General features: G+C 35.2%; 1 pseudogene; it reads left to right on the top strand.

Annotated features, from left to right (window-relative positions):
- The first annotated feature begins 1,782 nt into the window (after nucleotides 1–1,782).
- Nucleotides 1,783–26,650, top strand: LOC113080399 (CNK3/IPCEF1 fusion protein-like; annotated as a pseudogene).

Raw genomic sequence — 26,650 nt, 5'->3', positions numbered from 1 at the left:
AAGCCTGAGAGGTATTTGTCTATTTCCTTGCAGCTTTAGTGATATGATGTCAGCCTCAGGGATTCTGGGGTAGATTTATACATAAGTTAAACTGAGATCTGAGAACCAAACCAGGGTCAATTTCAAATGATTGTGGAACTAAATAAATGTTGAATTAAATTATTGTAATCATATTATACATTTATAAATAATTAATTATTTTATAGCACTGTTAACAATACACATTGCTTTTAAGACAGCTTTGCAGAAAATCATGATGCTAATGTTTATAATATCTTCATGCCAATGGCATTTAGCAGATAAAAGCTGGGCGATAATATAGTTTACATTTTGCAAGAAAAAAAAAAGTAGGCCATTTTGCTAGTATATCATGAGTGTATGAAAATTAACCATGGTTTTATTGTAGTAAAACTCTTATGTATAGAGTGTATAGAGCTATATCATGTATAGAGTTTTTCTACATATACCATTGTTAAACTATGATTAGTGTAGCAAAACACTGGTTAATTTATGGCATGGTTAAGTAACCATGTTTTTTTGTTTTTATTAAAAAAAAATACAAAAAATATGACATACAACCAACTATGGTGACCCATACTCGGAATTCTTGCTCTGCATTTAATCCATACAAAGTGCACACACACAGCATTGAAACACACACCCGGAGCAGTGGGCAGCCATTTATGCTGCAGCACCAGGGCACCTCAGTCGTGGTATTGAGAGTGCAGAGAGTGCTGGACATTCACTCCCCTCACCTACAATTCCTGCCGGCCCGAGACTCGAACTCGTAACCTTTGGAATAATGAGTCCGAATCAGGCCACAACATCCCCGAATGCATACATTTTTGTGCCTATATGACAGTGATTGTTAAATGGATGTTTAGACCTTTTTGTACATTGTGTGGAACAAATCTTTAGTTGAGTCTGGTTGAGAACAAAGGATTTTCAGTGATATATTCCAGGACAGATCTGTGCACACTGTGATGCCATAACTATCATTAAGGAGCTCAAGAGCTTCAAGGATTCATTTCATAAGGCCACTCAATGCTCGTCCACCTCTCTGGTCTACAATAGAATGCAAATCAAATCATACACTTGGTTTGCCTTTGAAGCGGCTGCTCTTTTATTACATTTTTTATCATCTACTCCATATCTGTATGTTCTGAATCATATGGTTTCTGAATTATTGCCTTATTGCACACGCATCTAAAACTACAAAGAGACATTTTACTGTTTACAATAGGCTGGATCTGTATGGGAGGAGTGAATAGCTCATTGTATCCCAGACTGAGACATATGTCTTATCAGGTTTGAACAATAAATAATGTAATTTGTTTTTTTTTTTTATGTATTTGCGTTCACACAAACATGCAATACATAAACAATGCATCAATCACACATACAGTAGGTGGCGCTAGATTGCAACAATGCACTATGGGACAGGGGTTGGTTCCAGATACTCAAAAATTCCTCTGTCGGTCAGCAGGAAACAATAATGTAACACAACACTGTTAATAATTATATTATAATTAAATTACTGTTTCTTGTTGACCAACAGATTGTCATACGTTCACTAATTTGTAATATACATAATTTACAAACATAATTTGTAAAATAGCCGTTTTATTTTCATTGTGACAATAAAATACAATACAGCTTAGCTGTGGGAACGGCATTTAATGTGTTAAAATAGTTTCCCACACTAGCACCAGAAAGGACTGAGATGAGGATACACAAGGGTTAAATAATAAGCTGATCAAAACGTCAGCCGTTTGCGGCGGACAGGGAGTCAGGCAAACGAGAAAAGTGATTTGGTCTCGGGACACTGAATTGCCTTATGAAAGAGTTTCATGAACCCCTCCCTGTACACCGAAACAGTCGCCGTGCACGCGGACACCAGCGCAGCACACCATTGGTTGAGAGCACAGCTTTACCTGTAGGAAGGTGTGCCAACCAGACAACAGGATGAACTTTTCTTTGCTCCGAGTTTCTACTTCGGGGATTTGAATTCATGCTCCTAAGATCATGGAGCCCGTAACGTCTTGGAGCACCGAGAGAGTCACCGAATGGCTCAAAGGTAACGGGGTGTTGTTTGTGTGTGTGTTTGAAACCGACGGGTGACTTTATGTCGGTCGATAGAGAGATATGGCCGAATTAAACAGGGACGACTCAAATCCCTAAGGAACAGGATGGTGTTAGAGGAATCAGGAAGCGCCTTTTAGTTTGTTGACAAACTCTCGCGCGAAACTAACTCGCAGCTGGTGAATACAAAAGCGATTTATCTTAACAAACAGTAATGTATTGATACGTCATTCCTCATAAGCGATAAAATCTGCTGCTGTCATTCCCTGTGCGAGTCCAGACTGGCCCACATCGCTCACTATGCGTATTTCTCTATTCTTCGCTCATTTCTGACCAATGTACTGTTTTCACTTTAACGCTCGTACTCTCTAAAGTGATATTTGTTTTAGCAGTTACAATAGTGTTTGTGTCGCTTTGCGTTTAAATTGTAGTTGCATTAGTACTGTAGTATTGTGTAATAATGTTACGAAAGTTGGTTAGTAGTTATATTTTGAGGTGGTTGCTGTTCAATACCTTCGTATTGATTTATAGTATAACTCTAAAAGTGTAACATGTATTCTGTAAAGTACTGCCTTTTCACAAAATATGTAAAAATGCTTCCAGTAGAATAAATAATTCCAAATAATACCAAGGGTCGTGTTCAATGCTAAGTATACTCTGTTTATAATTTGCCTCTGTTTAGAACAACGGGTCTGAATGGGCTGTTATTAACAGGATAAAGTTTGTATCTGAGTGTGTGTTTGTGAATGCAGGATGTATTTGTATTGTATTAGTCTTTGTGATATTTCATAACCTGATATAATGTTTTTCTGTAGGAGTCTTTGTTAGCATTTGTGTGTCTGCTAACTGTATCAAAGCCTCTGTTATGGAGGTGAGGAATGCTGTAGGACTAAAATCAGTCGCTATCATTAGACAATATAGTCTTAACTGCTCCTGCTTTCCTATAGAGAACATAGCAGAAGAATTATGTTTTTATTCCGTTAGAAAACCTAACATTTACAAGGCATGGACCAAAGGTCAATCAGGACTTGGAGGAATATGTGGACATTAGTTATGCCAAGGTTTAGGGTGTGTTTGTAGGATAGGAAATATGCCAGACATTTCAGAATAGGATGACATGTACATAGCAAGTGAAAAAAATGTGGAATAAATATTTTATATTTCAAATTTTAGTTATCGGTCTTCTAAATTATACATTATTCATATCCATTATTCTGTTGGAACCAAACACACATGCATAATGTATAAACAGACAAATGCGGCAATCACATAGAATATTGAATAGTGATCCCTATTCTAAAGATTTACCCTAAAACAGATCTTAACATGAATTTTCCTTGTCTTTAAGTTCAAAGAAACAATTTCATTATTCCTAACACTTTTTATACTATAAAATGTAAGCATAATGAACTCCTAATGAAAATATTAGTGCACTTTATAAATGTGGACTAATTATGTGTGTGTGGTTTTAGTGGGATTCTATTCAAACTCTAAACCTATTAGACTGTGATAGAAGCATATAGCCCCCATCTCCCCTGTTCATTTGTCTAATTGTTTGACAAATGTTGGACATTGTTGTATCTGGTGATCATTTATGTTCTTAGTTTATGAGATCTCTAAAGGCAGAATAAATATATCAAAGCCACATGTGATTACAAAGCCTTAGACCTATTTCTCTGCTATTATACTGCATATTATATGGGGTTTAGAAAAAACAATTATAGTAAAAGACTGTACATGTCTTATGAATCTAGACTAGAGAACAGTCTCCAGCAGTTATGAAATCTTTTGGCTGTGGAAGTGGTTGCATAAAATTCTCACACAACAGAGTTTTCCTCGGGGCTCAAAATATTTGTGTTTCACACACTCAAGAAATCAGCTTTAATCCTGAATGTTCACTGCTTTGAGCGTCACACATATGAGCAGTTTTGTTCTTTCTAAAATTAACAACAGAATCTGTGTCACACCAGGGTTTCAAAAGTGCTTTTTGCTGAAGTAAACATAGCAGGTGTGTGTTTTAACAGGACTTTCAACAACAGCTGGCTGCACAACTTCAGTGTGCATGACCCAGATGCCTCCTGGGCACCTTGTTCATGCTAGGCCACTCATTTCCTTCCATTATAATGGAGCTATGGAAATAGTTTTTGTATGTGTGTGTGTGGATTGATCAGTGGGTTGTTTTTGTTTCCTTTTCTTCCTTTTCTACTAAGTACTCATTGACATAATTTTTCTTTCTGTATTTTACTTGGGTCAGATAATTTTTTTTTTATCATTACTTGCAGTTTTAAATGCACTCAAAGTTAAGGGTTGGTTAATTATTATTTATTTTTTTATTTAAGTCACTTATGCTTACTAAGGCTGCTTTTATTTGATAAAAATTGTACTAATAATAATGTGAATAATAATTGCAATTTAATAGAACTGTTTTCTTTTTTAATATATTTTAAACTGTAATTTATTCCTGTGATGGCAAAGCTGAATTTGCAGCAGTCATTACTCCAGTTGTCACATATTTCTTCAGAAATCATTCTAATATGCTGATTTGGTCCTTAAGAACTATTTCTTATTATTATCAATGTTCAAAATAGCTGTTCTGTTTATATATATATATATATATATATTATATATTATATATTATATATTATATATTATATATTATTTTCTTTGAATATTAAGTTCAAAAGATAAACATTTAAACTTTTTTTGTAATTATGTAAAAGTCTTTACTTTTGTTTTTGATAAATTTAAGGCATCCTTGCCATATAAAAAATAAATAAACAAACGTGCTGACCTCACACTTTTAATGGTAGTGTGTATATATGATAATATTTATATTTTCAGAATATTTATTGTAATAATATTATTGTAATAATATTTATATTAATAAGATATTTTACATTCTTATCTAGTAACATTTGGTTCTGTGATGAACTTCAAATCTCACTTTAATTTGAATTATTCATGAGCTTAAGTTTCTCTGTGTTGTTTGATTTTATTGAACTTTGTGTCATATCTGTGTGTTTGTCAGGTCTGGATGCTCCTCTACAGCAGTACTCGTTCTCCGATTGGCACCTCTCTGGCTCAGATCTGCTGCATCTTTCATCTACCAGACTGGAGAAACTTGGAGTGCATAAAATAGGACATCAGGAGCTCATACTGGAGGCTGTGGAAAAACTCTGTGCTTTGGTAGGGCCCTTGAGTGTGTGTGCATGCATTAATCTTTGTGAATACAAAATATGTAAAAATGCTTACAGTAGGGAAAAATACTTCCAAATAATACCTAAGGGTATCTATAATACCTATTTGTTAGTGTTTGTGTCATATGCCTGTCTGCCAACAATATAGAGCCTCTGTTATGGAGGTGAGGAATGCTGTAGGACTCAAATCAGTCACTCACTATCATTAGACAATTCAGTTTTAACTGCTCCTGCTTTTCTATATAGAACATAGCAGAAGAATTATTTTTTATTAAGTGAGAAAACATAAAATGTAAAATTTACAGGACTTGGAGGGATATGTGGACATTAGTTATGCCAATGTTGAGGGTGTGTTTGTAGGATAGGAAATATGCCAGACATTCCAGAATAGGATGAAATGTACATAGTAAGTGAAAAAAATTAGGTATAAATATTGCATATTTTATCTTTTAAATACACACATGTACTTACGGTATAAACATACAAATGTGGCAACCACATTGAACATGTTTTGTTTTCTGTTAGATTGCATTTTAATGGACCCTTTTCCAGTGCTCTCAGAATCAGAAGTGATAAAATAAAGTGGTGAATGGAAACTACAAAACATAATTTATGTTTACATTTTCACCAACAACAATGATAGCATCCATGATAGCATTTCTGTGACTTTACAAAAGAGGAAAACATTTTCAAGAGATTGATTACGTTGGACAAAAGAGAAAACTTCTGAACCCATTGTAAATGGCACATAACACATTTCTTTCTCCTCTCTGCGCAGACATACAGTGTTGGGGGTGACAGTGTGCGCAGTTTGACAGAGAAACTGCGTGCAGTGGCTCACACTCTGCAGATGAGCATAGAGGGGCGCTGGCGTGTCAATACCAGTGATGGACAGAGTGCCACCAAGCTGTCACAACAGGTGCCTGCAGGCAGTGGTGGACATGATCACAGCATCCAATGGACTTGTCTCTTTGCTCAACAGGTGAGAATCACAGTTTAGACCACAGAGCAATGTTTACCTGCATGTTTTCATGTACAGGCTGTGAATTTGTGCATGGAGTAGCATCGTGGCGTTTTATTCTTTCTCAGTCATAATATGCATGTCTGTTTTTACAGGTATCAGTTTGCACAGCAGACAGGTCAAAAAGCAAATGAGAAAATTGCCACTCTGTGTAAAGATCTGGACATTACAGTACACAAGGTAAGTGTCGTTACAGTGTTTTAAAGGGAGATTTCACCCAAAAAATTGTATTGTTTGCTCATCATGTTGTAACAGAGTACTTAAGTTGCTCTTTTCCATAAAATAAAAGCGAATAGGGTGGTGACCGTCAAGTTTCAAAATAACAATAAAGCAAAATCTTTGAGTAACACACTGAAATAAATAAGGGTCTTTCTCACATACACTGAACAAGACTATAAATGCAACACTTTTGTTTTGGCCCCCATTTTTCATAACCTGAACTCAAAGATCTAAGACTTTTTCTACGTACACAAAAGCCCTATTTCTCTCAAATATTGTTCACAAATCTGTCTAATCTGTGTTAGTGAGCAAACAGCCTAAGGAACACTTGTGCAATAATCGTGCAGTCTAATCAGCATCTTGATATGCCACACCTGTGAGGTGGATGGATTATCTCGGCAAAGGAGAAGTGCTCACTAACACAGATTTAGACTGATTTGTGAACAATATTTGAGAGAAATCGACCTTTTGTGTACATAGACAAAGTCTTAGATCTTTGAGTTCAGCTCATGAAATGAAGGCAAAAACAAAAGTGTTGCGTTTATAATTTTGTTCAGTGTATAAGAGGTCTTTATACCATTAAAAATAGTTTAAGTTTCATATATTAAAACATCCTCCGTGTTATATGCAAAGCATTTATTTAACCAATCTCCATAAACCGATATTATCCAATATATCGTTAGGATATTGTGAGATTTGTGATGTCACACAGGCAAAAAAAATTGTATATGACTGCCTCCAGAGCAAGATATCAACAAATAGACCACCGCCCTGGTGTTCAGTCTTAATAGCTGACACTTGTCTACGCTGGATGCCAGTGTTGTTTTGCATAAAAATTAAATAGAATTATAATACTTATATAATACTTTATTATGATACTTTTTGCATTGGATACAGTATACAGATGCCTATTCAAATTTGTGACATAGTCCACAAGCTTGAATCTGCCGACTGAGTAAAGGAACGTTCGCTGTGACGCATCCTATTTAAACAGCTTGTTTACTTCTCTGTACAGACTTCAGAAGGATCCCAGCATAGGGAGTAAGTGAATTGTTTATTTTAATGGCATCTCAGATTGCGGCAGATTACTATATGTTTGTTCAGAGCACTTGACTACAGATAGTTTTGTAAACCATGCACAGTGTAATGGAGAGTTGGGTAAAGAAACTGTTGTTGAAAATGCAGCCAATTGTATTGAATCTGACAGCAGCTGCGATGCAAACTGTAAGTTATGATTTTTTTTTTTTATGTTTTGTCTGTATATAATGTTTTTTTATGGATAATGTTTGGATCAATGCAGTTGTTGTGATGCTATAGCGAGGGGGCATTGATACTATTTCCTATTCAATGAAGTTAGCCAATCATAACAGTGGCTGTTTACTGACCAGCCTTAAAGTTGCCACCCCCTAAAAATGGGATCATTCTGACAGAAGGTCAGAATGAGGGTCAAAAATAATAATTTTTGTGCATATATAGTGATATGCACAGGCTGTAGTGATTCAAATGATCAAAGTCAGTTCTGGTGATTTTTAAATCTGTCAGTGCTGCCTTTTGTGGTGTTCTTTGTGCAGCTTGCCAACCTACATTTTTTTTTTTTTTTTTCAAAAATTACTTTGTTCTGTGCCTGACACTCACAAACACACTATAATGCTGACAAACACATGGTTTTGATTACACATATTCAATGGACGCAAGAGGGCTAATGCTGTCAGAGAGAGAGGCGTAGAGAGGGGAAGAGGGTGAGAGAGGGAGAGAGAGAGAGAGAGAGAGAGGGGGGTGGCCATTAAAAGTCAGACTGTGAAAACTGAAAGAAGTTTCAGTAGTGTGTTATTCACCTGTGGTGAGCGTACAGGAGAGAAAGTCGCATGATATTCACTTCGTCAGAAGAGAATCTTTCGTCTGGACCTGGAACAGTAGGGTTGTTTTTCCATCTATTGATAATTTTATATTTTAATACGTTTTGATTGCTTATTCTCTCTCTTTAACATTCATTAAAGTGGCATACTTTTACCCAGAATGCTTCACATGTTTAACAGTCACCTTTACTTGGGTGCAAACAAAACACACACACACACAAACGCACACACACACACACACACATATATTAAATCATAAAACATGTTAAGACCGTCACAGTGTTGTTGGAAATCAGATAGCATCTATTTAAAGATTTGTGTTTGTTTTATCATTCGAAAGGCATCTGAAACATTTGCTTAATGTTTCTTGCAGATTTCTTGTCTGCTTTAAAGTTTCAATGACTTTTTGGAGCTGTTTGTGTATGCAGGGAAGGAAATAAGAAAAAAAAAGTTTTTTGATTCGTGATGTGACTCAGTCAAACAGCATTGCTAAAGAGGGGAAGGAAAGTGTGGAAATGAGAAAGAACCTACGTGTTTATGTGCTTGTATGGAGAAACAATGTGCAATGTGCACATTAAGAATGTTGACACTTGATACTATCAGCTCCTTTCTGTCAGCTGTCACACACACAAACACTAGTGAGTATATCACTAGAGAGTTGTTCTCTCTTCCTTTCTGCTTTGTCACTGGGTTTGTTTTCCTAAAGCTAATGGCATTTTTTCCCGTTTAAAAGCATTGTTTTTATACTTCCTGTTTATACTACATACAGTATTTTGGATGTATCATAAGTACAAATTCTTTCTTGTGCTACAATCAGGAACTTTTTCATGTAAGAGCAGCAGCAGTAAGAAAGGAGTTAATGTACAAACTGAAAGGTGCTCTGGATCACCGATCCTTACATAATCATTCATAAAGCAGGGTCCAAAAGTCTAAGACCACCACTAAAAATACTAATGTTACACATTTCCATTCAAAAGTTTAGGATCATTCATTAAAAAAAAAAAATGCAATTGAAACAAGTTTCTTATGCTCACCAAGACTGCATTTACTTGATCAAAAATACAGTGAAAACAGTAATATTTTGTTATTACTGAAAGATATTAATGGTTTTTGTTTTTAAATGTTATTTATTCCTGTGATGGTAAAGCCTGAATTTTCAGCAGTCATTCTCCAGTCTTGTAAGCATCACATGATCCTTCAGAAATCATTCTAATATGTTGATTTGCTGCTCAAGAAATATATATTTTTTATTATTATCACTGTGGAAAACAGTCACTTTTTTTGTAGAAGATGTGATTTTTTTTTTCTTCACATTAGCAGCATTTACCGTATTTGAAATAGAAATATTTTGTGACATTAAATCATTTCTTTAGTCACTTTTAAACATTTTAATGCATCTTAGCTGTATAAAAAAATGATTTCTTTAAAAATAAAGTCTTATTGACCCCAAACTTTGAACGATTATATGTGTATACATACATATTTAGACATATAGAAAAATGTATGTTAATTTACAGCCAATAAATTCTAAATCAAAACGGTTCACACCTGATTGAGGTCAGAACACTTCACTTCACAGTTCAGTCTAAAGGTTTTCTGAAAAAGAGAGTTCATTCTGCTTACGTTTAACACGTTTCTGACATTTAAAGCCATGAAGACCAGCACAGGTGTTAGGGGACAGGTGGGCCTCTGTTCCTTATAGAAACCACTTCCACTGAAGTCAAAGGTCATCATGTAAAGCAAACTTTTCTGGTGATACTAGTGTGCGTCATACGTCGATGACTGTGTCTTGCTCACTGGTGGTTCTGAGGTTTTAATGAACAGATGAACCAATATTCAGTGTCTCCAGGGTTAACCCAGATATGAAGGGAAACTCTTTGTTTCAGAGATATAATTGCACCTGTGCGTGTTTTGGTGTGTTTGTATGTATTGGCAGCAATGTCCGGGGAGTGTGGAATAATTAGCAGACTTTATCAAGAAAGAGAGAGAGGAGTAATGAACTTGAAGGAGGAGCGGTGAGGGAGTGAAAGATTAATTAAAAGAGAGATAAGAGGTGGAGAGTGAGAGAGGGTGCAAAAGGAAATTCACACACACACACACACACACACACACTATACTGAAATACATCAGTGGATTAAGCAGAAAAGGTCACGTCGATCAGACAGAGGTACTGTGTGTGCTTGTTTTATCTTTTTTGTCTTGAATATATTTTTGCCTTGATGTTTACACTTCAGAAATTTTTTTTTATAATATTTGCTGGTTTTTATTAAGAGGAAATTGTATTTAAGAAACCGTCTGTGTCATGGAATTTTGGAAGTCGTCTCTTCTGTAGAGTGACTAAATTCAGTTCAGATTTAATTTTACTCAATATGTGGTCAGTGTTAGATGATATCAAACAGTAATGCTACAGCTCAGTTTACTCACAACTAGACTTGATGTGTATATTTTTTGCTAGGAAATTCAGTCTAGAAGGTAGTACAGAATGGGATGCAAGTTTAATAGACATAGTAAAAATGCCTTACTGACCATGTAAAATGTAGAAAGCTTTCTATGAGGGCTAGGGGATATAAAATATCCTCAGCTGAGTATAAAAACCAATGGAAGTCAATGGAAAGTTCCAACCATGTTGTTCCCACATGTTGTTTATGTGTTTGAGGAGTGTAAATGGATCCATGTGAGATGTAAGTCAGATCTTTTTTTAGTATCTTCAGGTCTGCTGGTCTGTGACCCCATAATAGAGAATTTGGTTGCTGTTTGTCTCTGCCTAGAGACAGAACATTTACCGTATATACTTTGGTTTGCTCCATATCTGTCATTGTAGGCAGCTGCAAATGCAATTATTTGTCATGCCAGTGAACTACAGAAAGAAGGAGAAGAAGGTGTAGAATGGGGAGAGAACAGCTGACTTGTGTTTTGTCACTGAGGGAAGCTCTCTCTTTCTGCAGTTTTGAAAACAGGGTTAATGATCTTTATCAGTGTTAAATGAAGAGCTTTGTTGGGAACTAGAAGATAACAAGGTAAAAGCTTTTTAGCTGAATGATGCTCCTTTGTTTGAGGATGTCAGCCTCAATAGAACGAAAGGATGAGGAAAATAACAGGACTGGACAGAAAATGAATATCAGGTGTCCTTCTCCTTTTCAGTTTTTAAACTGAGGTTTTAGTTTTCATTTATATCTGCTCAGCTGCATGCATAAAAAAGAAAATAGGGCTTAAAAAAACAGTGCAAAAAATATGCACAGCAAAATATCAAAAGACTAAATATTCTCCTCTTCTTACCTCATTTAAATTAGCAATGAAACAAGTAGCAACCGAGGTTTTCTTCCATATTATGGTGTACATCAGAGTTTAAAAGATTTTTTAAATAGGAAAAAATTATGACAAGGACTTTATGTACACAGATTTATTGCACTGAAAAATGGAGGCAGATCTGAATGTAGAATTTCACATGATTGTAAGAAAGGGGTTAGGTTTAAGCAGACTGAATGATTGGAGAAGCCCAGTATATTTCAACAGGTAGAAGCCTGAAGTTAGTTGTTATGACATTTTTATAACAAATAATGAGGTAAAAAAAAAAGAAAAAAGAAATTTGCATCTGGATAATCAAAGTCTCAAAATTATTAAAAAAGTAGAGAGGTTGCAGACATGTTTAATGAAAATAACAGCTGATTCTGTGAACTACTTTGTAGTTTCTGATTCGGATTAGACTTGGTTGTAACTTATCCTGCAGTGATTAAGATGATATTTATTGTGGTAAATCAGCAAGATGACTCTCAGATCAGCAGTAAGGGCTGACCTGTCCTTGAACTGTACTATAATGACCTATAAAGAGATACTCTGGCAGTTTTCTTTGACAGGGTTTGAATACACAGTAGAAGATATTGAACTAAATTACACTAAAGACGTGACAAGTGTCTCATCTTCTGGGAAATCATTCCATTCTGTCATTCCCTTCAGTTTTACGTTTACATCTGTTTCCCTGGCAGTGGCATCTTAGTTCCAAGCACTTGTGCATTAAAAAAAAACTGCTCGGAAGCACAACTGTATGCTTATCCAATCATCTCAAACAAAGCAGATAATTGCTCTCGTTTAAAATTGAATCCCAGCAGTCACTCATGTGTTAAATCGCCAACTCTCTGTCAGATCTCATTGTTTTTACTCCAAACCGTGGGTGCTTTTATAGGGGAATTTGAGGGGTTTATTTCTAAACAATACATTTGACATATTTTATATATAAAACACACACATTTATAAAATATACTGTATGCTAAATATAATTGAATATAGAGCTTAAGCTAACAAGCAGTAGAATGAAAAGTAATAATATTGATTCTTGCCTTAACTAACTCCACTGATGGTTTACCTCTGAACCTGTAATGTTTTGATGAACCACTGGAATGAACGCATTCAAATGAAACTCAATGTGAGCCTAAATGTGATTGCGTGTGTCGATCTCTTATGAGGGGAAGTGACACACCTGTTCAAATTAAGGAGAAGTGTGCCATCAGTGTCACACATACCTCCCACAAAATTCTTCAGCTGAGTGTCATGTCATATCCTCTCTGTCACACACCTGAGTGCATGAAGTACATACTTTCAGATGGACTAACTCTGAATCTGTTTAACTAATACAAACAGATCTGAGGCTGGATATGAGCCCTTATTTGTTTTGGTTTTTAATTGTACTGCGCTTCATGGCTGAGTGAGTTGTGTATTGGCTGAAGCAAATCTGTTGGTGGTCTGGGATTCAGTGTTTGTCTTCGGGAATGTTGTATAAGATCTGTCTCATCAGTAAATCAGGAGATGTGAGGGTGCACTTTTTCTCTTGCCACTGATCCTCAGCAGCCAACCTAATCCTTTAATTAGACTATGATCTACATGTTCCAGTCATTACGTATGAGTATGTGTGTGTGTGTGTTTGTGTGTATGCAATCTGGTTCTTAGGTCTTGTACGGCTCCTGTAATGGATTAAATGGTTTGAGGGTTGTTTGCTGTGTGTTAGCGGTGTGCAGTGTCTCTCTGTTTAAGGAAGTGTTTCATTGAGAAGTGTGAAGGAGCTGAATCAGCCCTGGCGTGAGTGGGTTAGGTAAACTCCCTTCATGTGTGTTTTTAGACCTCTGAATTCTGGATCAGAGTCCCCAGTGGGTGGAAGTACTTGCATTTTTAGTAAATGTTCTCATTTCTCTCTCTCTCTTCCCCGTAGGAAACCGCGGTGTTTGAAAAGGAGAAGGATATCATCTCCATAGTAAGAGATCATGGGTCTTCTGTCTTCACTCTTACTTTCTACATCTTTTGATTATATTATATTATATTATATTATTTATTCAGGATAATTTTTTTCAGGATTCTTTGATGAATACAATTTTCAGTAAACCGCTTTTATTTGAAATATAAATAATTTTTTACCATTGCATATGTCTTTTTTACCATTGCTTCCAAAAAACATTTAACTGACCACAACCAGTTAAATGGTAGTATATATAACCCTTTATATTCCAATAATATATGTGATAATAGTCGTTAATTCAGATGAGATGATCCATCTTTCATTAACTAGACATTTGTTTTTCTTTTTCTGCCTCGGCGTCTCTCTCTTTAGTGTCGTCAATTGGTAGCAGTGTGTGATGAGATTTTGTCTGACACCCCATTGCCTCTTCTTACCCATACTGCCCAGCTGGAGAGTGTCGACCTGGTCCCAGCTTCACCAGGAGATCAAGTGGTAATGACTTCTTTACAGTAATTCATTCTTTCTCTATTTCAGCCTCTCTCCTTGTCCAATTTCATAATTAATTACAAAGTAACGGCAAGTACCACATTGAAGTAGAAAGACTGAAATATAATTTTCTTGTAAGACATACTCCAGTGATCTTGTTTGAATTTTAACTTTGAAAGAATGTATAAAGTTCAAGTAATTTTCTATATTAAATGTTTATTTGGATACTTTGCATTAATTTGCGAATGTTAAAAAATCTGATGGGAGTTTAAACAAAATATTAATTTGAATATCATCTTTATCCATCTCTGTCTCTCTTATCTCCTTTTTTAAACGCAGTTAAAATCATTTCTACTAGTCCATTTACTTTGAATTGTATTCAGCTGATATGTGGCTAAGGGTGAAGCTATTTAAAGAGAGTTTAATTATGTAAAGCTCTTCCTTCCTGTACTTTAGACAAAAACACTTGGCAGTTCCAAGTTCTTCTGTAAGGTGTCTGTGGACTAATAAATTATTCACTTAAACATTTTATAATTGGTTTAAATTTGCCCTGTTTGAGAACAGTTATACTCTTTATCATTTTTGACGTTTGAGGTGAATTTGGCTCCTTTATGTTTTGTGTGTTTTCGAATCAGACACAAACACACAATGCAACATGTATGATTACATTGGCAGTCATCCACAAACCATTCCAGGAAATCCAATAAGAGGGTTTCAGGAATGTCTGTCAAAATGTAAAAAATACTGGTGATTCTTGCCAAGTGAGACCTGCCTCTACTGTTTCCTGGAGAGAAGTTGTGGGAAATTTCATTAGGTCTATATTTTGACATGATGAACTGGCATGAGAATATAATAATTTGACATGATCTGTTATTATTGATGTGATATATACTAATGGATTCAGTTAGCCTGAGGTTGGACCAAACTGGTTCATTGTCTCTTAAGCAGGTGTTCTCTGTACTTACAGCTTATTTTCAATACTATTTGGCTGACATCTGATACTGCTTTTGATTCATTGACCAGTACCAGTTTGAACATGCTCCCTCAGTTCTCCTTTTGAATTTCTTGCCATAATTCTGGCAGGATAGCTGAATATTAAAACAAGCCAGCAGGGTTGATTTATTTCAATTACCAGCCCACATTCTCATCTTGCTTATAGGAGCCAATATCAAATCCACTTAATTCTAGTTTAGCTAAGGTCTACATATTCTTGCCATGATATGCACATTATTTTTTCACATAGGGAATTGAGATCACCACCACAGGATCCAGAAATCATTTTGTCACTGGGAAAGCAGCAGAGGTAGGACGGGTTGATGGTACCCCACTGCTTCATTTATTTAACCAATATTGAAAAGTATCATTGTATCATGTATTTATTTAGGGAGAAGATGTCTTTTTTTTTTTTTTTTTTAGCATAAACAAATGTACAACATCCCTTAAATTGTCTGCTGGGAGATATTGTTTGCAGTGAATGCATGCATGAATGAATTGGCTCAGAACAGATTGAGTAAACTTCCTCCTTGGGAAAAAGTGTGCTAGTTAAAGGTGTCTGGACTCACTTAAAACAAGAATCGTGGGTTTGAATTGTTGGCTCATTTTTCTTTCTTCTAATTACCTGAGAGAATGAGATAAAATGATGCTTCAAAGTGAACTGGCTTCATTAGGGTCAGAAATAGGAAAAGAGGGAGTTGGGATGCCATACTCTTTAGTTTAATCTAAAAAAAGAGCGATATTATTCAAGACACACACACACACATTCAAATTAAATTAAATGTTACATTTATGCATTTAGCAGACACTTTTATCCAAAACAACTTACAGTGCATCCAGGCTAAACTTTTTACCTAACGTGTTCCCTGGGAATTGAACCCACAACCTTGCACTGCTAATGCAATGCTTTACCACTTGAGCCACAGGAACACTATGGGATACACAAATACACTAATGCACACACAAATTACATATTTAAAAATTTAGGGGTGTTTTTTTTTTATTATTTTGAAAGATATGTCTTATGCTTACCAATACAGCATTTATTTGACAAAAAAAATACAGTGAAAAGTAGTATTGTGAAATGACATTACTGTTAAAAATAATGGTTTAAAATTTTAATATATTGAAAAATGCTATTTTGTTTTATGTGATATAAAAAATGAATTTGAAGTATAATTTTTGAACAGTAGTGTAAAATAATCATCCAATCTTAAAGATGTTGATGCTGCATTCAAAATTAACTTAGCTTGATGTTTCTGTTTGTGGACGGTTCCTTCTAAGCCACTACAATCATTCCTTTGGTATTATTGGTAGTAGTAATAATTTTGTGCTGATATACTTATTAGTGTGTCACAGAACACGGTGTTGTACATAACCATAAATCCTGTCTTACAGTCTCCTACAGAGATCTGTGAGAAGATTTTAGCGGGAGATGAGGTCCTTCAGGTCAACGGACAGATAGTTGTAAGTGGTAACAGTTCAATGCTAATAACATTTAACTGTATTAATAGTGATATACTAGTGTTATTTAAAATTAGTCAGGGTTCTAATGAGAGGGGCTGAACCCCGGTTTAGCAAAGTAAGACTCTTCCGTCTATTTGATGACCTGCAAGCTGGATTTGAGCAGATGTCTTTTGTCCACTAATTTGGATTATCAATAGTTTGTGGCCTAGTATCCGATAATAACTGATAAGCAGAGAAGAAAAACTCTATAGAAAGAGATTTTTAAATTCAAAAAGCAATTTTAACTTGAGCAAATAAAAAAAACTCACAGTTTTCTGAAAATGATCTATAGATAGGTGCAGCAAAAAGCATTAGTTCTAAAAGAATCACCAATTTGGATGCAAATATACATTCATTTCATGCAGTGTAACCGATGAATCTTATTTCAGGTTGGCTGGAGCCGGGCAAACCTTGTTAAAAAACTGGAGGAAAATCCGAATGGAGTCTCTCTGGTTTTGAGGAGGCTTCCAGGGTTCCTGAAACGCAAGGAGAGCCAAAACAAGTCTGAGGTACTAGAGGTACTACTCATGCTTTTATTAAACATATGCCACATTAAGCATTTTCAAAATACATACAGTATATACATACATTATATTAAAATATTAACAAAAATTGAATTAAATATTAAAATACTAGTTTTGTACAGTTTAGCTTAGAAATCAGTTTCATTTCCTAGGGGTATGTCTACTTTGTTAATGCTAGACAGATCTTTGTTGACTGCACTGGTCTGAACGTTCGTACGTTATTTTGTATATGAACTTATTGTATTCAATACAGAAACTGAGATTAGCTGTCACTGGAAAGAAAGGATGAAAAGTTTCACTATCATGACTTATCTATGGAATCTCATCTCAGCCACATAAGCCACAATCCTGCTTTAGGAAGTCATAATTTACATAGAAATGTGAAATTGTGACATAAAAAGCCACATAGTTACAAAGTCAAAAGTTGTGACAATTTTGACTTGTCATAATTGTATTATTATTATTATTAGTAGTAGTAGTAGTATTAGTAGTAGTTATGATTTACCAAAGCATGATTTGCTGGCATGGGGTTTCATACATGTCATATATCAACAATATACTGTGTATTTTCACACATTTTGGTGACGTTCATTCATTTACTATTAACTACATATAATATATGTCATTTCATTTCTTATATGATGAAAGAGTGAGCTTAAATTAATGTACATTCAGGTAGTGATAATATAAATAAAAATCAGTGTCTCCTAACCAAATGCAGATGAGCTTTGAATCTGGTCTGTAAAAAGTTTCTCGTGGCTTTTTCTTGTGCATGTGTTGCAGCCAGATACAGTAAAAAAAAATGATTTTTGCTGTGCGCCTGACAAAACCAAACTGTTTTGATGGTGTTCAATAACCAGCTAGAAATGAACACATGAGTCTCATATGAGGTGCTGCAAGCATTTTACACTGTTGGTTCTTTTAGCGGTTGCTTTGCAACAGATTTATTGACGTCACATGTTCACATCATGTCACATGTGGTTGTGCTTGTTCAATAAGCGATGCGCACATTTCCTCTTTGTGATTCTCTCTCTCACACATACAGACTCAGACATGCACACTGAAATAAACATTTTCAGATGGAAAAGAGACAATCTCATTTTCATTTGAACATGTTATGAATTAAGAGCATCGTCATGACAACAGTGACTTCCTAGCCTCCAGTCTCCTGTGTCTGCAAACACTCAGTAGGACAGTGTGTGATGTAGCAGTCAAGTGGATTTTAAAATGATTGTGTCTGTTGGTGACCCTGAGGGACCGATCCATGAGGATGTGCAAGGAGCTCAGACAAACACACAAACCCACTACATACTGATGAGTCCAGACACAAGACTTGTTCAAATCAATTTCTGAGCTATCAGGCACATTCCAGTGGTGTTTTAGTCTCACTGATATACTGGTATAGTTTTTCTTAATATTTTAAATGAGATTTCATTTTTATTTCTGTTTTCATTTTCATAAAATAATATTTTTAACAGTTTTAATTAATGAAAATTCATGTTTAAATGAGGACATGCTATAGACACAAATTGTTTTCGTATAGCCTAAAGTAATCCTAAAATTAAACATATATATATTCGCTCAAAAAGTATTGCTTAATAAACCCAAACACAGGCAGTAGCACACAGTCTTATTGGAAACCGAAACGTAAAATGTCATACATGCCACAAACTTACCACGATCATTCACAAGACATGAAAATGCACTCATGAACTCACACACCTAAAATGTCTCGCCAACACACTTCGCCTCATGAGTCACTCTCTGCAGCGACATTGGGTTTTTCCAAACATCTCATCAATCTGATCAATTCCTTGCTTTCAGAGAGAGGGAGAAGAGGAAGAAGAGGGAGAGAAAAACAGTCATTCTCTCTTGGGCAGGGTGGCAGCTTCAGTCCACTCTCTGTCCTTTAGGTGAGTATCCTCAGATGCTTTTTCCCATGCTAAATCTGCATGATTTCAGGCATTGTAGAGGCATTTCAAGTCGCTTATTTCGTGTTTGCTGAAATTAAAAAGGAAATTAAAGTAGTTGGAGCCTTTAAAATATGATAATTTAGTCTGCTTCTCTCATGTAACCTACAGTATAATACTTAGCCTTGATTCTGTGCTTTTCGTCATTTTACTCTTTTACAGTAAACCGTGTATAAGAAGTGAAAGTCTCCATTTCTCTGCCTGTGTGTTTCATAATCTAAATTCTTCTTTCATAACTGTTTTCTGTTAGCTACAGTGATGACATGCGAGTGATCCGCTGTCTCAGGTCTATGTGTGTGTGTGTGTGTAGGGCATGGCTGATATGAATTTGAATGTGAACTATACTATGTGTGTGTTTGGGTCAGTTTATATGGCATTGAAGCTGCTGCTGTGTATGTAGCACTGAAAAGGGCCAATTAGCCGACCGTGTTTTTCGATAATTTTTTTAATGTTACATGCTTTCATATAGGGTTTGTGTGTGTGTGTGTTTGTTTATGTACCACAGATCATCAGACGCATCAGACGGCACACATCATTTCAGAAGGGAGAAATCAGCGCTCTCTAGTGAACAAAGCTCTAATGAGCATCAGCCAAACACCTTGAAGCCAAGGGCAGGTAAGAGTCGCCGCAGACTTCACAGAAAATACAAAAGACATCAGCTGGGAAAAAAAGAAATAATTCTACAGACTTTTTATAAATCCTGTCCATTCAGAAGTAATAAGTAAAATGTTTACACACATCATAAAATAATGGTGTATATGTAGTTTTTCTCACTGCTTTCTTTTCAAAAGTTCAGTAAGATTTTTATTTTAAAGAAATTAATATTTTAACGAGCTTACACAATGAAATTAGACCTGTAAATGTCTGACATATTGTTTCATCTTGTAAGCTCGTTAAAATATTTTTGTATGTCTTCACTTTTATAGATTCTCAGTGTGCAAGTCGAACCAGTTTGGAAATAGGTTCACCTGCAGAAAGGAGTCCATCCCCAAAAAGCCCAGAGCTCAACCGAGCCAGCACAAGCTCCTGTCCCGACATGGCAGGACTAAGAGTAAGAACAAAAACCTTTAATGCATTTATAAACATACATTAGGTATGACATAGAACTTAATACACTTTTGTAGTCATAAAGCATTTTGGAGAGATATTGTAATGATTTGTCACACTTCTGCTTTTGAGGAACTTGAGTGTGCATCCGTTTGGGGCATCTCACAGTAAAGTGTTTCTAATGTGGCAATCTGATAAAACCAGCAGAAAGACTTCCTTTAAACCCTGTGATCTCAGTGTAATTATACACTCCTTTTTACCGTAGGAGGAAAAGGAGAACAAAAAGAGTTCTAATAAAGGTCAGGCATGGATTTGTTCATTCATTATTTTCACAGTATTTTTTCTAGGACACCTTATTTCATCCATTGCAAAATAATGACACCTCTCTGATATCTATCTACACTTAAGGAACACGGACAGCGTTGAGCCGCAGAAAGGTGTCCTGTCGTGAACTTGGCCGCCCAGACTGTGACGGATGGCTTTGGAAGAAGAGAAAAGAAACGAATGTCTTCCTGACTCAGAAATGGCAGCGATTTTGGTTCGTCCTGAAAGGTCCTACAATGTATTGGTATAACAGCCAACAGGTTAGTACGAGTTTACTTGTAAAGCGGTCGTGTTCATTAAGTGCCAATCTGTGTAACCAATTAGAAATATCATAATTATTACATTAAGTACTTTTTGTAAAACTGAAAGAAACACTCCTTAAAAGCATTTTAATCTGTACTAGAGATGCACAATGTATTTGTAACGTATTGGATGGACGATATTAAGTATTTACAATTTTTGGCCGATACTGTATAGTTAATTGCGCTTTATTTTCTATTTTTACAATTAGATGACCTTTATCGTCATCTAATGCTCATTTATAGTTAATCTTTAAACAATTTGTATTTTCTTTCTCAAAGAAATATATTAAAAACCTTTAATAACTAAAATTTAATTTCTAATTTCCAATCTTAAAATGTATATCCGTTATTCATACTGTACATTATATTATTGTGATGTAAATTTACTTTTTGCATCTAACAAGATTATCACATTTTCTTTTTAAAGGGATAGTCCACCCAAAAATTAAAATGCTATTTTCTGTTGTTGTTAAAAAAAAAAAACGTTTTGGTACCCATTGTATGTCAAAGGGGAAACTGTACAGTATATTTACCAGCATTCTTTAAAATATTACATTTCATGTTCCCCAGAAAAAAGACAATCATAAAGATTTGGAACAATATGATGGAGAGAAAGTTATAGAAAATATGACAAAGTATTTATTTTGGGGTGGGCTATTCCTATAAATTACTGAGACAAAATTGTGTCACATTTTAATAACTGCGTTTTATACATAACATGAGACTAATTATCAGTTTATCGGCTTATCAGCCAGAATTATAATGTCTGTGTATTTCTATCTCTTAAAATCTGGTAATGTAGATGTACTGAAATTAATTATTGAACCCATATATTTGTGCAGGAGGAGAAGGCGGAGGGCTTAATCAAAATCGGCAGCTACAATATAGAGAGCGCAGGAGAACACAAGAGGAAGTAGTGAGTATTTCTGCACAAGACAGAAGATGCTGGTTCTGGTTACCCAATCATTATTTGCAATTGAGTCAAATTTGAAGGGAAGTGTATCTGTTGACTGAACGTTAAACCCCATTCGGCTTGATTGTTTGTGTTCACACGGTCATAAAGAAACAGAAGTCGTCGGTCTCCTTGGACTCTATGTTTGTGGTTGGCCGCGAGAGTATCAGATGCAGGAGGCCAGTTAGCCAGAGATGTGTGAATAACACAGAATTACACTTTACATTCCTTAGAGCTTCCCCCGCAGTCCACACACACTGAACAGCACAACCTGCCACCATGATGACAAATTAGTTTTGATTTTTTCATTAAGCTGCTAAGGCTTCTGCCCAAAGATTAATGAGTATTATCATCTGATCTCTTTGTCTCTTTCTCTTTATCTCCTAGTGTATTTCAAATGTGCCACCAGCGCTTCCAGAATTTTATCTTCGCTGCTGATAATGTGAAAGACATGAGCAAGTGAGTGTGGCTGCATACAAACAAGCATGTTCTTTACCGCTGCATCCTAACGACAAACATTCATGACTTTATAGCTTGGAGAGCATTTCTTTCAAACGGTTTTGTAAAACGTGGCAAAATGTCACAATGATTAGATCTTACTGCACATCTGCAGTCTCTCTTCATGTGCAAATGATTGTGCATTGACCTTTTGAATTAAAATAGATGTGTTAGATGCAATAGCCAACTTTAATCGATTGACATGTTGACTTCAAACAATAGTGGGAGGGAGTTTAGAATAGATTGCATAGATTGACAGCTGAGTATTTTTACACTATCTGCATTGTTTTATTAATTAAAGGAATTATACAAGTCAGGTAATGTATACAGACTCACAAGATGAGGATTTTATTCCAATGACAAAATTCCACAATTTAATTTTAAGTACTATTATTCCCCGCTCATTTGGCAAACGATAATTTTAGACCAATATCAATCAACTTAATTTGTCTGGATCTAAAGAGTTTTATGACTTTAATGTCCATTATTTTCATTCCGTTATGAACTCTACAAAGACTCTAATGACTGTGACCTCCTGAGTAGATCTTGAGGAGCTGCAGTAAAGCAGTGAGTCAGACACAGAGAGCAGGAGTGTCCTTCTGTGGCACTGGAGATTGTGTGAATGCACACACACACACACACACACACACACACACACACACACACACACACACACTCATTAGGTTTTACACATTCAGGATTTCTCACAGGTCACCTCTGCCCCCTATTGGCCTTCACCTAATACAACACAATACAAATCACAAGGTGCAAATGAAAAGTTGGGAGACATGTGAATTGTTGATAAATTAGTGAGCTCTATTTCTCTCTCTCTCTTTCTTTCAACAGATGGATTAATTGCTTAATCGCAGCCATTCAGAAACATAAGAAAAATGTTCAAAGTCAGCCAGACAATGAAGAAGGTAGGAAAACAACACATTCACATTCAGTTATTTTTAATAGCTGGCATCTTTACACTGCCAAGTTAAGGCGGTCCTGTGACAGCTCCAAGTTCTGTGAAAATATGCAATTGCGAATTAAATCTGTATTAAAATATCAACTTTTATTTAGTGAAATGCTACATGAGAGCCTCTTTACATTTTTGTCAATCATTGGACATGCATGAAAATCGGCAGTAAGCTTATGAGTGTTTATTTTGTTTCATATTATTATGATTCCGTCAGAAATATATTTATTCCACCATTTTATTTTATTCTGTGTGTGTTAATGCATTTTTCATGGTATATATGCTGTTTGTGTAATACTTTGTGTAAAATGTTTTTGTTGTCAGAATGTTACAGTGAAACTGAATCTGAGGAGGAATCGTCCCGTTCACCACTTTCTCATCGGAAGAAAGTCAATACGGTGAGGGAAAACAGATACATATGCCCGAACGGAGAACAAACACTCCTTTGGTTTCAAGCCTGTATGATCTTATTTTTTTCTGTGGAGTGCAAAATTAGATACATACGCTACAATCCAAAGATTTGGGGTTTAATCAAAAATACAGTAAACAATACATTTGTGAAATATCATTCAATTTTATAAATAAAATAATTGTTTTCTGTTTTCATATATTTTCATATATTATGAAATTTAATTTAATTCTGTGTTGGCAAAGCTGGATTTTCAGCAGCCATTAATCCAATCTTCAGAAATCGTTCTAAAATGCTGATGTGCTGCTCAAGAAATATTTCTTATATATTCAATGTTGTAAACAGTTGTGCTGCTTAATATTTTTTATGTGACATTATAAAGGTCCTTACTGTCACTTTTGATCAATCGAATTGATCCTGACTAAATAAGAGTAATAAACTTTTGAAATATTTTGTAGAATATTGCCACTTCACCTTCATTTTGTGGAAAAGAGCTGCTTAGATCATCTGCAATAAATACAGAATCTTATAATAAACAGGATTGTGATTTTTTTTTTTCATTATCCAAACTAACATGTGGAAAATGACTGTGTACCTTTCCTTTAGAACATAAAATATTTCTTCTTTCTTTTGTCATAGAAAACTCAATCAAACACACTTCCTCGAACAAAGGGAAAGCAGAACAGAGTGTCCGAGCCAGTTACCATTTCACAAGCAGGGGGCAGTAAAATTGCAGGTAAAGGATAATCCAAAAATGTTATATTCCTCTTTATATCTTGTATCTTTAAATCCTGATAAAGATGAAATCAGCTTTTTAATAAAAAACTATACTTTCATTAAACAAGCAAAATCTCACATTGTTTCTCAGGAAATGTAGATGAGATGGATGAAATGTTCCATAGCCTGAAGAAAGGAGGAGTGTCTCTGATTGGTCAGAATCAGCCAACAACTCATGACCAGCTACGTAAATCCTTCATCAAACGCAACAAAAACCCTGTTATCAATGAGAAGATACACACACTCCGTGCCCTCCAGAGCACACTTAAGGTAAGACATGCATTTACACACACACACACACACACACACACACACACACACACACACACACTAACAACCCAAACTGTTGTTGTTATTATGTACTACTCATGTTATTCATAATAGATGGACAGTTTAAAGTACTAAACAGTCAAACGTTTGGAAAACTTAATATTAGTTGTTAATGTTTTAAAAGAAGTCTCTTATGCTCACCAAGACAAAAATATAGTAAAAACAGTAATCTTGTGAAATATTAGAACAATTTTAAAGAACTGTTTTCTATTTTAATATATTTCAAAAATCTAATTTTCACTTTATCCTTCAGAAATCATTTCAATATTTCGATTAAGTGCTTGAGAAACATTAATTTTTATTTATGTTGAAACAGATGTGCTTCTTATTCTTTATGTGAAAACTGTGCTATGGTACCATACAGAAGTTTGGGGAAAGTAAGTTGAAAAGAAAATAAATAAATCCTTTTATTATTATTATTATTAGTAGTAGTAGTATTATTATTATTATTAAGAATGCGTTAAATTTTGTTACAAAAAAATCACAGTAAATTCTATTTTAAATAAATGCTGTTCTTTTTTAACTTATAGTCATCAAAAATGTACACAAAAATAAGTTTTCAACATTAATATAAGATCCATTATTAATCATTGCGTACCAAATCAGCATATTATAATGATTTCTGAAGTCTCCTATGACACTGAAGTTTTTAATTGTAATACAGTTTCAAAATGTTACTGTTTGTACTTTTTTTTTTTTTTTTTTGATCAAATAAATGCAACCTTTGCTGAACATTCATGACCACTTTAAAAAAACAGAAAAAAACCTTAATTATTCCAAACCTTTAACTGGTAGTGTATGTTAATACCCAGGTAGAGTAGGTCAGGCACACAGCGGTCTCTTCATTTCTCACTGGCTGCTGGTGTTTCCTAGGCGAAGGAAGCAGAACTTCACCTGATTAACAAGATCCTGGACGACTCCGAGTTCTCACCACAGAAGTACCATCAGTGGAAGGAGTTCAATGAAGACCTGCTGCAGGACATTGAGAGACAGTACAAACAGACGGTCTCGCCAAGCATAGACACCGTGTCCAAGACCAACAGTGAGGCAAGCACACTGAATCTGAGTGATGAAGAACAGTTGGTAGATGCAGAGACACCTGTTGATGGAAGCTCCACTTCTGCAGAGACACAGGTGCCGATGCAAACGCACACCACAGTCACAGAAGAAACTACAGAGGACTACTTTTACATATGACACTTCTGCAGGTTTTGTGAACACAGCTGTTTCCTTCCTGTACTGTATTAAAATATAGAACGAAACGAGAAATGAAAGTGCAACACTGGGATAAATATATGGATCTCAATTGCAGCCATCTGGGACAGAGGCTTAAGTCAGACAAAAACTGGATGTGTAAAGTCAGACATCTTACGTCTGGCTATTTTACCTGACGTAAGATCTATCATCTGTTGATTCACTATAAACCATCAGTGAATTTATTATGAACTGCATAATGCTGGCAAAAGAACAAATCTAACTTAAAGCACTTGCCAAATGATGTTGATTATACTGGTGTATGTAATTTGAAATATATATATTTTAGATTAATTATTAATATGATGAATTTTTTTTACGTCAGGTATGTTTTTAAGGTTTCCCTAAATATGTAAAAATATATATATATATATATATATTTCACGAATGTTTCTGGTACGTTCAGACATGATATGCAAGAATGCATTGCTTTTATAAGAATGTATTCTTTTTATAATGTAGACAATTGATGGCAGTGTAGATCCTGAAAACAAGTTTAGTTGGCTCAAAAATTATATTTCCTGAGGAAAAAAAAAGATACACTATTGTGCATAGTTTGTATTAAATGCCCAGCAATGGTCATTTCCCCAGAATTGCCACACAGTGGCGCCCTGTGATTTGGTCATGTTTTGGTCACACTCCAGTCACCTGTTCATTTGAGTCTTTCAGTGTTTTAAAACATGTAATGGCTGTTTAATTTATATATATATATATA

The sequence above is a fragment of the Carassius auratus genome, unplaced genomic scaffold (genome assembly GCF_003368295.1).
Source record: "Carassius auratus strain Wakin unplaced genomic scaffold, ASM336829v1 scaf_tig00031193, whole genome shotgun sequence".
In the NCBI taxonomy this organism is placed as follows: Eukaryota; Metazoa; Chordata; class Actinopteri; order Cypriniformes; family Cyprinidae; genus Carassius; species Carassius auratus.
Note: the sequence above shows the minus strand (reverse complement) of the source record. Positions and strands in the feature narration are given on the sequence as shown.